The following is an 11733-nucleotide window of genomic DNA, read 5'->3' as shown; positions in this document are numbered from 1 at the left end:
TGGCAACCTCATTTTGATGGTATTTGTAGGGGTGCAATTGGAGCTAACATGACAGTTTTTTCCCATTGGAAGTGTGTGTGTGTGTGTGTGTGTATGTGTGTGTGTGTGTGTATGTGTGTGTGTGTGTGTGTGTGTGTGTGTGTGTGTGTGTGTGTGAGATAGTCGCTAGCTTCTTAGAGAAAGGATAGGATTGTCATGTGCAGAGATGGGTAGGGATGTCATGGAGGTCCCAAGAAGGCTGGGATGTTGGTAAAAGGTGAGGGAGTCAGGAGGCTGAAATTAATCTCATTAGTAGCATCTGGTTTATTGACCATCAGGTAATTTTGCCTGAAAGAACTTGAAGAGATAATGTGCAGGATAGTTTTATGTCATTGTGACACAATTTAAAGCCATCTGAGAGGAGGGAAACTCAATTAAGAAAAGACCTCTAGGAGATCTATCTGTACACAAGCCTGTAGGGCATTTTCTTAATCAGTGATTGATGGAGGAGGGCCCAGCCTATTGTGGGTGGTTCCAGCCCTGAGCTGGTGGTCCCGGGTTCTGTTAGAAAGCAGGCAGAGCAAGCCATGGGGAACAAGCCAGTAGGCAGTACCTCTCTGTGGCCTCTGCATCAACCTCCGTCTCCAGGTCCCTTCTCTGCTTGAGTTCCTGTCCTGACTTTTTTTGATGATGAACTGTGATATGAAAGTGTAAGCTGAACAAACCCTTTCCTCCCCAAATTGCTTTGTTCATGGTGTTTCATCACAGCTATAGTAACTCTACCTAAGACAGACAGGGAGCAATGAGAAAGATAAGAACGGTGTGCCAAGGAAGGGATAGAAGCCAGAGCCCCACAGGAGATGGAAAAGGAGAACTTCTGGAAGCTGTAGTTTGTGAGTCAGATCCTGTAAGTCTTGAATCCTCTTTTCCTGTTAGCAATTTCTTTAGGCTCCGCCCAACTGTTACCTAGCAACAGCTTGCCAGCACCTCAAGTATAAGGACTGTTTCTTTCCCTCTCCCTCTCTGCCCGCTTCCCCTTTGCCTCCCCCCACCCCAGTAGTCTCCTTCTCTTTCTCTCCCCTCTTTCCCTTTACCTCTCCCCTCTGTCCTTCTTCCCCCCCCCCTCCTCCTCTTTCCCCATCTCCACCTTTCCCCTTCTGTTCTTCTCCTTACCCCCTCCCCTTTTCCCCCCCCCCCTTTTCCTCTCTCTCCTTCCCTTCCTTCTTATTGGGTCCCTTCCTCTCAGACCCTCTCCCCTCTGCCCTCTCCCTCTCTCTTCCTCCTGGTTTTTTAGTAGCACCTAAACTGGAGAAGTGAGTTGGTTATGCAGTAGTTGCAGGGTCAAAGTTGATTCCTGGATGGTGTCTGTCAGCTGAGTGGAAACCTGCTGGGACAGATTAGAGATAGAAAATAAAGTTAAGGAGTTTAGGGGGATCTGTACCTCAGATGTATACTTGAAATGTCAATTCAGAGCCTGTTTGACCTGTGACAGAGAGAGACGCAAGTCACGACTCGTCCAAAGGCTTACAAGACTTTTTAAAAGTTGACAAAAAGATAATTTTTTAAAGATATCATCAGGGCCACTGTCTGTAATCTGCACTGAAATCCAAATTGTGGAGAAAGTAGAAAACAAGTGTTTGCAGCAGACTCATGCCTTTGAGCCATAACAAAAATAATGGCTAAAAATTATCAATGTAAACATGACCAATCATCTGTAATAAGACAGAAACTTCATGGCAGGAAAGAGAACCAAGCAAAAGAAGAACTTGAGGGCCTGGAAGACGGTTCTGGATGGAAGCATGAACACTCTTTCCTCGGTCCAATAGTCCTCACACCAGTACCTAAAGAGGGCTGGATAGATAGAGATTGGACAAAGATGTTTTCAACACAGTGAGAAGCACCTTGAAGTTCATATTTGGGAAAGAAAACAACCAAAGGAAATTTCAGTTTTTTGAGCCTGTGACTATGTTAATTTTTCAAATAGCTTTAGCAGTCAGAGCTTATGGCTTTTCTCCAAGACTAATGATGTCTCAGAGCTCCATTGATCAGTATGTTAAACTTTTGAACTTTGAATTTTTAATATCATATGATTCATCTGTGAGTCTCGTTTCTCTTATGCCGTAAGTCACTTCTCAGATCTTCACAGCTTGTGTGAACCTTTCATTTCCTCATATCCCATCCTTTACCATGAGACATAGGTGATTGAGTACTGACAGTAATCATTGAAAATGCAAGTCCTTTTTAGTAAGTCATGACAACATGGCAGTTTGGGGTTTGCTCTTTCACTGAAACCTGTTCAGTGACTGTACCTTTCTCAAAGGAAGCCTGCCTGTTTATTTACAAAAAGCAAGGCCTGGTTTTTATTTATACTTGAAACCAACTTAAGCTTAAATTTAAGACTCAGGTGATTATTGGTAAGTATTTCTTTAAGTTTTTAGATGTGTATTATCAGCAAGCAACAAGTTCATTGTTTTGCACACACAGTTATCTGAATTGAGCAGGTAGTAATGGTGGAGGGGCTGGCCAGGGCCTGCTTCTTGGTATAGCAACAGGTGACAGGGCTGTCTAATTATCAGATGAAGATAGGGCCCTGGGGCATGATGAGGACAGCCATCACAGAGATCCTAGAAGGACAAGTCTTACTGGCGTGAACAGGAAGCATAGACCAAGAACATCTGGATCAATTAAAAATGACAGAGACAGAACCTACTATATGGATAGTCAGTCTTGGCTTCTCCATTGGGGGAGCCCAGGGTCCCAGAGCAGTGTCAGCCTTTAGATGTTATATAGAGTCATGCCTATCTTTGATGACAAGACCCAGAAGATATGAGAGGTTTCCTATGAAGGAGGAACTTGGGGAACTGATCTACTCTTGGTGACATGACACAGAGTGGGAGAGTTAACACTTTAACCGGGAGAGTCCTCAGTCTAACCATGGAGCTGGCAAAGGGTGAAGTGTAGGACAATTCTTTGCCCAGTAGACAGTGTTGCTAAACTTGAGGCAGGTTTCAGGTAGAGTCCATTGGTGTCTTATCTCCTTTGGTCATGACTCACAGGTTAAGAATCCTGACTAGTCTGTACTAAGGTCAAGCTATTTGTAGTAAGACAGCCAAGATTTAACAGTTTCAGAGTCTTAGGAGGGAAAGAGATTAGAGAAGACAGACTATAGTAGCCACAAGTCTAATAAGAACCCATAGCCAATAAGCCAGCAAGAGAGACAGCAAGTTCCAGCAGTGAGCAAAAGACAGAGTTGGTAGGAAAGAAGCAAGCTGAGCAAGTAAGAAACAGAGCAAAGAGGAAGGGGGATATCCTTAAAGGGTGGCAGGAAAGAATTTCTAAGAGCAGAACAAGGAGAGGCAGAGCAAACTTAGGAAAGAGGGTTACAAATAGGAATCCTGCCAGAAGGAGGACTCCAAAAGCACAGACACAGGGAGAGTGGCACGATAAGGGGGGAGCACCAAACAATAGAGTCCCAAGCCAAGGGCATCCCAAAGTGGACCAAGACTTGTCAGAGATGCTCAGGATCTCATGGACAGATGCCCATGGGATGAGATGCTTAAAATGGCAAACTGAGGCTACCTGACTGTCTTAGTTGGGGTTTTATTGCTGTGAAGAGACACCATAACCATAGCAACTCTGATAAAGGAAAACATTTAATTGGGGCTGGCTTACAGTTTTAGAGTTTTATTCCCTTATCATCATGGAGGGAAGCAAGGTAGAGTCCAAGCAGGTGTGGTGCTGAAGAAGGAGCTGAGAGTTCTTGATCCGAAGGCAGCCAGAAGACTATCTTTTGCACTGGGTGTTGCTTGAGGATAGGAGACCCCAGAGTCTGCCCCCACTATAACATTCTTCCCTCAATAAGGCCACACCTATTCCAGTGAGGACACACCTCCTAATAATGCCAGTCCCTATGAGCCAAGCATTCAAACACATTAATATATGGGGGGCAAACCTACTCAAACTACCTCTTCATGCCACACCACCACACCAGTATGACTTTTGTAGCAGGCTCCAGCAACCCAGAGAGAAAGAATAGGTATGTCCAAAAGGGCACTTATCCAAGTAAGTGAAAAGAGACAAATGGATAGAGTAGGTGGAGGAGAGAAATGGCTGGGGAGCTCAACTCTAAAATTTGGAGTACATCATGGGTGGTAGGAGACAGCTATTGATTTCTAACCAAGAGGGTCAAATTGTCAGTTGGGTTCAATTAGAAGGGGGCAGGGCTCTTTCTGGGGGGAGGACAGGGGGACCAGTATTCTCCTGTGTTACAGCACCAGATTGAAGTGAGGGTGTAGTGAATCCACCAAACTAGACCACTTCATGGGAGGAAAAGAAAGTTTATTCAAACCACCAGGCCTATCTCCAGGGACAGAGAGAAGAAAATGGAGAGAAAGTTGTAGTGGGAGGTGGGTAAGTTGGATGGGACAACCTGGAAACTAGCCTTGTGCTTTCATCTTCTGGAGATTCGTTTGTGTTAATAGGGAACTAGATGTCCCTCCTGGAGGTAGTTAGCAGGGGGTTGAGGAGATCAGTGAAGTGATAGCTCTTCTTGACAAACAGAAACCTACTGTATACAATTTTTGAGGAGTGCTAGCTAGCTTTAAGTAGAAACCTTTCTGTTCACCTGTCAGGGTCCAGCCTGAATTGAACCCAGGCTATTATGTAGGACATTGTCAATGGAACTGCCATTTGGGGGGTTTGGGACAACCTCCTTTGGACCTACCATTTTTTTCAATGATTACTTTCTTTCCCTAGTGATAGGCAGGGACATGACCTGTGTGCCCTGGTTTGCTTCTGCATTGGGAAGATGGGCATAGGTAAGGGCCTGATCTAGTAAAGGTGAGTGGGAACTTTTTGGATTTTTCTGATCTTGTATGGCCAGGAACACTCACAACTTCAATAGGAATTCATAACCACACTCGCAGATGGGCAGAACTCAGAAAATGCCTCTCCCACTGAGTTAAAACAACAGGGAACAGTGGGTGCTGTAAGCTAGGTTGTATAAGACACATTTATAAAAGCAGGCTAAACATAGTGAAGTGGGGGTTCCCATACCATGGATATCTCTCAGAGAGCACAGCAGTGCTCCCATTCCCTATCCAAATCAGGTTTGGGCCTACTCAACTTCATAGAGACAAAGGCCACCTCATGATAAAGCCAGTTAGGCATCTGTTTCCCCTGCCAGAGGCTTCTCAGACATCATATGACCTGAAGTCTGCTAATTTAGCTGATAGCTTGGAGCCCCACTCCCACCCCTCAACCCCCCACACACTTCCTCTCTGTTCTTTTTCCTCTCTTCCTCACTGACTTGAGTTTTATAAGCTAGCTCCACTATTTCAATGAATGAGTTGTTCTCTGACACAGTCTCCCAGGCAGTTTGTACCCACCATACTTATCACTGCCAGAGATCCTGTTCCCCAGTTCTTCCCCACCCTGTACCACCATTGTGCAGTGGCCAATTGGGAGCTGGAAGCCATTTATCAATACAAAGGCTTTTCAAGACAGGGAAATATAAGATAATTCCCAATTCATTTTCTTGTTATTCAGACACCAAAAAGGAGCATATGACTGAATGTTAAACTTAATGTGCTAACTCAAACTATCTGAAATACAAATCTAATGATACCACTCTAAGTTGTGGCCTCCAAGGACTGCAGTGTCCAGGACATGTGTTAACTCTCCAGGACAGGTGGCTTCAGGTAAAACAGCTCTCCCTCAGCAAACATAAGACTGTGAGGAATGTAGATTGATGTCAGTATGGAAGTGAGGGCTGGCACCAGTTAGGTCAAGGCCATGATTGGGCAGTAAAAAAAAAAAAAAAATAAGGTGGGGACAAAGTTTTTGTAAGGCAGGAGAGAAGGATAAAGAAGGAAAATCAAGATAGGAGATGGGGGTTGGGGGAGGTGCTGGGGGGCTGGGGTAGAGGATAACCCAGATCTGGGTAGTCTTGAATTGCCAAGGTAGTTGGGATGGATTTCTGTAGCCAAATTTGTTTTTATCTAGGTGGGTGTTTATATCTTTATCAATTGGTTGTAAATTTATTGTGTGGATGTATTATGGATTAAGAATTTAACATATAAATCTGATTGTTGGGTTACAGTTTGCTGAGTCTTGATTTTAACAGGTTGTTGGGAGTTTATAGCATAACTATTAGGGGAATGTAAACAGATTAGCAGCAGAGAGTTACAAGAGGGTAGTCACTGCTGGGACCAGGGGCTGGATGTTGGAAATGTGAACAGAGTCTGCAGTAAGAGAGCTAGAAGATAGGCGGTCTCTGTAGGAAACTGGCGTGGCAGCGACCCGCCTGTGTCAGAGAGTACTTTGGGGGCACTGTGGAGCTGCTGAGATAATTTAGTGCTAGTTCCAATGGCCCGAGCAAGGGTGCCGTTGGGAACCGGTTCCGCTGTATTTTTATTTTTACTGCAACAGAGGAAGATGTGGGATTTATGTAACAAGTGAGCTTAGACAGAGGTGATAATTGAGCGTATAAGTGATGAAGGGAAGGGTAGTGTTGAGAATCCTGATAGCTGTTGTGCAATCCCATCGTTGATGCTTCTGGGGAAAGGTGAAAATCTATGCATAATAATCATGACCTGCTTGGGGGTCCTTCATAGCGCTGCATGGATCATGAACCTGCTTTCCTCTAGTCTTTTCCTTAATAGTAGCAACACTGGCAAGTTTCTTTAAGAAATTACTTCTTAAAAATGTTTATTGGTTATTTTATTTATTTACATTTCAAATGTTATCCCCTTTCCAGGTTTCCCCTCCGAAAAACCACCTATCACATCCCCTCTCCCCTGCTTCTATGAGGGTGCTCCCTCACTGACCCACTCCTGCCTCAGTCCCTAGCAGTCTCCTACACTGGGGCATCAAGCCTACACAGGACCAACGGTCTCCCCTCCCATTGATGCCAGATAAGGCCATCCTCTGCTACATAAAAATTACCTTCTAATATCAATTACTTGTACTTACAACCTGTAGTCACAATGGCATCTAAAATCACAAGGGACAATTTTAGGTTGGTACAGAAAGGTGGAAGGAAGGAATCTCATTGATATAGGATGGAAATATAAGATGATGGCAATATGTAAGGGAGAATATGAGGCATTGGGAAAGGAAAATTGTCATGATGCTAGGGGTTCTCACCTGTCTGAATAGTGAGAAACTTCAGGTACTACTGACAATACTAAATACCCATGGAGACGGTCTGTGTTTCCTGCAGGTATTTTTTAAGATGTCAAAGGCAATTAAGCTGTGCTTCTGTCGGGATGAAAGGATACACGTTTTTCTAAAGACACTCTAATCACAAATGTCAGAGTGAAGTGTGATTACTTGACACAAAGTGAAGTAGCAATGTACGTATTCTTACCTAAATCTGAAAAATTCCCCTCATAATTCCCTTTTACCACTCTGTTTACTAAGAAAACCTCTCTAGTCCTCAGAGGAAATCATGCTTATTAGACAATGTAGCTCAGAAAGACACAAATTCTATATATGTACGCACTGTAAAGACAGTCGTGACTCTCCCTTAGAAGCCCACTCCCTTGCTGTTGGGAATGCCTTCCTCTCTGGAAGACCTTGCTTTCTGTTCTTAATAAATTCAGTTTGCCTCACACAGATTTACCATGATACGCTTGTTCGTCAAAGCCATAACTGATTTTGCCTGGGTAGAGGGGCTCTGGGAAGATCTCTTCTGTTGGCTTTCATAACGGCCTGGTGTGGAGCTGTGTCACAGCTGATCACGTACATTCAAGGACACTGGGGAGAGAATCGTTGTGCACATCTTCCAATAATTGCACCTTGCACTTGCTATTCAGAATCTGCACCTCGGTATCCAGCTTGAAGTTCAGGGACAATGGGATACAGGTACCTGACTGCTTCTAAATTGGATAGAAACCTGCCAATGTAATAGTTGAATGAATATTTGTCTAAATTGCAATGTGCATATAGAAAACTAGAAATGTACGGTCTGGTGCATTTTCTCTACCACACCCTCCAACCAGTGGCTATTTTCCTCTGTCAGGCCTTCTGGGCACTCCTACTTTCTAATAACATAGGTTGGTTTGTCTGCGTTAGATGCACACCATATGTTTCTTTCCTATTTTCCAGTCCCAGCTCACTCAGCATCTGTTGGCAGATAGAGCTGTTATGTAGCAGAGTTTATTTTGTTCCTCCAAAATATTTCATTGTGTGTATCAGCCAGTCACTTTATCTGTCCTGCTGTTTGTGGTATTTGGTCTGCTCCTGCTTTTAGTCAATGCTGGACTCCGTTTGCTCACTGTCTGGACCCATTAATTATACCTTCTGACCTTCTTTCCCCTGTGGTTTAATTTTCTGAAGCTGTTGGAAAGTGTCTTTTAAGCCCTTAGCTACTCTCCTATATTAAGAATTCTCTAAATTCTCTGACTCCTGTATGCAGTTTATCTATCTCCTGAAGTATAGCCTTGAATAAGAACATATTTGAATATAATATATGACCCTAATTTTAATATACTAGATTTTATAAGTTGTGAGTTCCTGTATGTGACTTCCTTGGGTGCCAGCTTCAGCCAAGTTCTCTGTTCTCTGAGGGTATCCAAGCACCATTGTACACCAGGCTGGGAAGGATGAAGCGGAGCCCAGAGTGGGTGGGGTCTGAAGGATCCCAATCTGGCTAGGAGTGAGCACCGGGGGGTTTGGGGAAGGCTTCTTCGAGGATTTTCATGTTACAGCTCTTTTAGTGGGTACTCAATGAAACAGCTCTCTTAGATGATCTTCAGTGAAACATCTCGTACTTTATTTGGGTGAACAAAGGCTATATACGAACCTTGCAGAGTAGTAAGGAATTTTCAGGGTGAATCTAGATCATTGGCTAGAGTTTAAAATAGGGGGAGTGTCTCATTTGCATGGAGGGGCACTCCAGAAATTCCAGGTACTTGCTGGGTGGATTATTAGGAAAGAGGAAGTTGAACTTGTATGTTTGTCAAGGACTATCTGGCCTCCTCAGGTAGAGGGTGTAGCCAATAGCCTCCCCAGGTAAAGTCAGGAAAGGGGAAGCCTTGCTGCAAAGGGGAGTCCTTCCTTTTCACTGAGCTCAGAGGAGCTATCTGGACATGGTAGACTTTGACCTTAAGTGGCAGGGTTTCCCAACAATGAGGTTTTATTTTATTTTAATTTGGCTAGTGCTATTTGTGCTTATTCCTCACAAAAAGCTATTTCTCACGATATTTTCTTGAAACTATATTGTTTTATATTTTGTGTTTATTTGCACAATGCACTCAGAATTAGGTTTTATTTTAATATATGACACATGTGAGGCTCTTTTTCATAAGTATTTGATTATCCTTCATTGAAAATTTAGTCTTTCTATTTTTGGATATTCTGGTTCACTCATAATTTAACTCCAAAGCAACGTCCTTGTTGTAATCATTGTGGCTTTATAATGAGTCCTAATATGCTGGACTTCTAATTTAGCCTCATCGCTCAAGATTGTCATGGCAATTTGCCTTGTCATTTGTATAAATAAACAGCACAAGTAAATTTTATATACAACGTTTTAACTTCCACAAAAATGCCTGCTGTGATTTTGATTGGAATGTTTCTGAATCTGCAGATAAATCTGGGAAGACAAACCCATGAGTATCATATATGCTCCCTTTACTCAAGTTTCCTTTTGTTTCTCTGACTACTGATTTGTAAGATTATTTCGGCAGAGAAGTCTTGCATACATTTTATATTACTGTTAATATTTTAATGTTCTCTGATGCCACCATAAAGGTTGTCCTTTTACAGTTTCTGAATGGATTATTGCTGATAATAAAACTAATTGACTATTTTGTATCTTGCCCTTCCATCTAGCAACTTGATTAGATTTAAATAATAGTTCTGATAATAGATGAGCAGACTGGTTTGTTTTTCACACAGTTCACAAGTCATGGCATTGCTTGTGGTGCCCGTGGAGTCCAGAAGAAAGTGCTTGATCCCTTGGATTACAGGTCCCTGTGAGCAGACTGATAAGGGTGCGAAGATCCAAACTTAGGTCCCCTGTAAGAGCAATATGTGTTTTTAACTGCTGAGCTATCTCTTTGGCCTTGAACATCCAAGAATTGTGGTATCCACAGGTGGTCCTAGAGTCCATCAGGCCTGGCTACCAGGGGAAAGGCACAGTTTGAGATCCTGAGGTATCTGGTAGAGTGTAAAAGACTAAAGTGTTAAATGTCTTCTTGAAGATAACTCAAGGAAACTGAAACAAACTAGTGGTAGGCAGATATTGTGGATGTATCCCAATGGTAGGACTTGCAGAAGGAGGACAAAGGGCACAGACACATCAGGAATGAAAGTGTGGGTCTTTCCTCCAGGAAAAGAGCCAAGACCTGCTGAGGTGCTTGTAGAGGGTGGAGGAAATATAGAATGGGTAATAGAGCAAGGAAAATATCATCTAAGGTCATGTGACCAAGTGCAGAAACAAGGATTATGGGTGACATGAATGCTTCTGTTTTATTTTGTTACTAAAAGGATGTTTCCCAAGAGACATTGACCTATTCTAAATGTACAATGTGGTTGTAGTACACATTGTACAAGTGATAGTCACTTCGTGTTAGGTATATTTATGATCTGGTTATTGTTTTCATTTGGACATGAGATATAATTTGTATCAAGTTGACAAGGGGTGGATTGTGATAACTATTCTCAGTTGTCAACTTGACTATATTTGGAATGAACCACAATCCAGAAGTGGAGGGCACACCTGTGATCCAGGTCTTGAGGCTGGAAGACATAGGCTTTTGATCTGGATCTTGAGGAATAGTGACATAAAACAGTTTAGACCCAGGCAAGTTGGAAAACTCCTTTAATTCCAGGAAGCAGAGGCAAGCAGATCTTTAAATTCAAGGCCAGCCTGGGACAGAGCAAGTTCCAAGTAAAGAACAGTTTAGGTCCAGGTGTGGTGGTACACACCTTTAATCTGGGTCATACCTTCTGCCTGGAGGCCTACTTGAAGACAATGGAAGAAGGAAGGCTTCCTGTTTCTCTGCTTGCTTGCACTTACTTGCTAGCACATCTGTTGGAACCCACTTCTTCAGGGTTCCAGCCTATATAGATGACCATGTGTGAAAGAAAGCTAGACTTGTGGGACTGAGCAATTACTAGATTCTTGGACTTCCCTTTCACAGTTGCCCATTGTTGGAATAGTTGGACTTCAGACTGTAAGTCATTCCAATAATTTTCCTTAATATATAGAGACATTCCAAGTTCTGTGTTCTAGAGAACCTGGACTAATATACCACCCTATTTGGGAAGCAGGCTCTAGCCTAAGGTTCAGGAGGCACTAGGCTGGAAGCTGAGGGACCAGCAGAGAGGTGGTTGTGCAGTAAACTGTGGATCCATCTCGTCTCCTTTGAAGGGGGAATTTGACTCAACTGATACTTCCAAAAGAAAAAAATCTATAAAAAAGGAAATAGAAAAAATTAAATCCTAACCTGTGATTCTAACCATATTTCCTGTCTTTTGAAAGTCTGAATGAGCCAAAAACTTCTTAGGTATTTGGAAGCTATTTTAACCAAATTAGATCTATGGAGGAGAATGTAGGCTTTGGAATGTCTTTTAGGAGACAATGCATGCTAATGGGTTCTTGGGTCACTAGGTCTCCGCTGCAGAGTGCTTTTTCCACTTGCTTTTGCTTTTTGATACACAATTGTAATTATCCTTTGCCCAATTTTCTGTGGTGGGCAGACAAAGAAGGCTGCATATGGCCATCTGAGAATATAAATGACAATC

Source organism: Rattus rattus, chromosome 2 (genome assembly GCF_011064425.1).
Source record: "Rattus rattus isolate New Zealand chromosome 2, Rrattus_CSIRO_v1, whole genome shotgun sequence".
Lineage (NCBI taxonomy): Eukaryota > Metazoa > Chordata > Mammalia > Rodentia > Muridae > Rattus > Rattus rattus.
The sequence above is the reverse complement of the archived record's forward strand: the minus strand, read 5'-3'. Positions refer to the sequence as shown.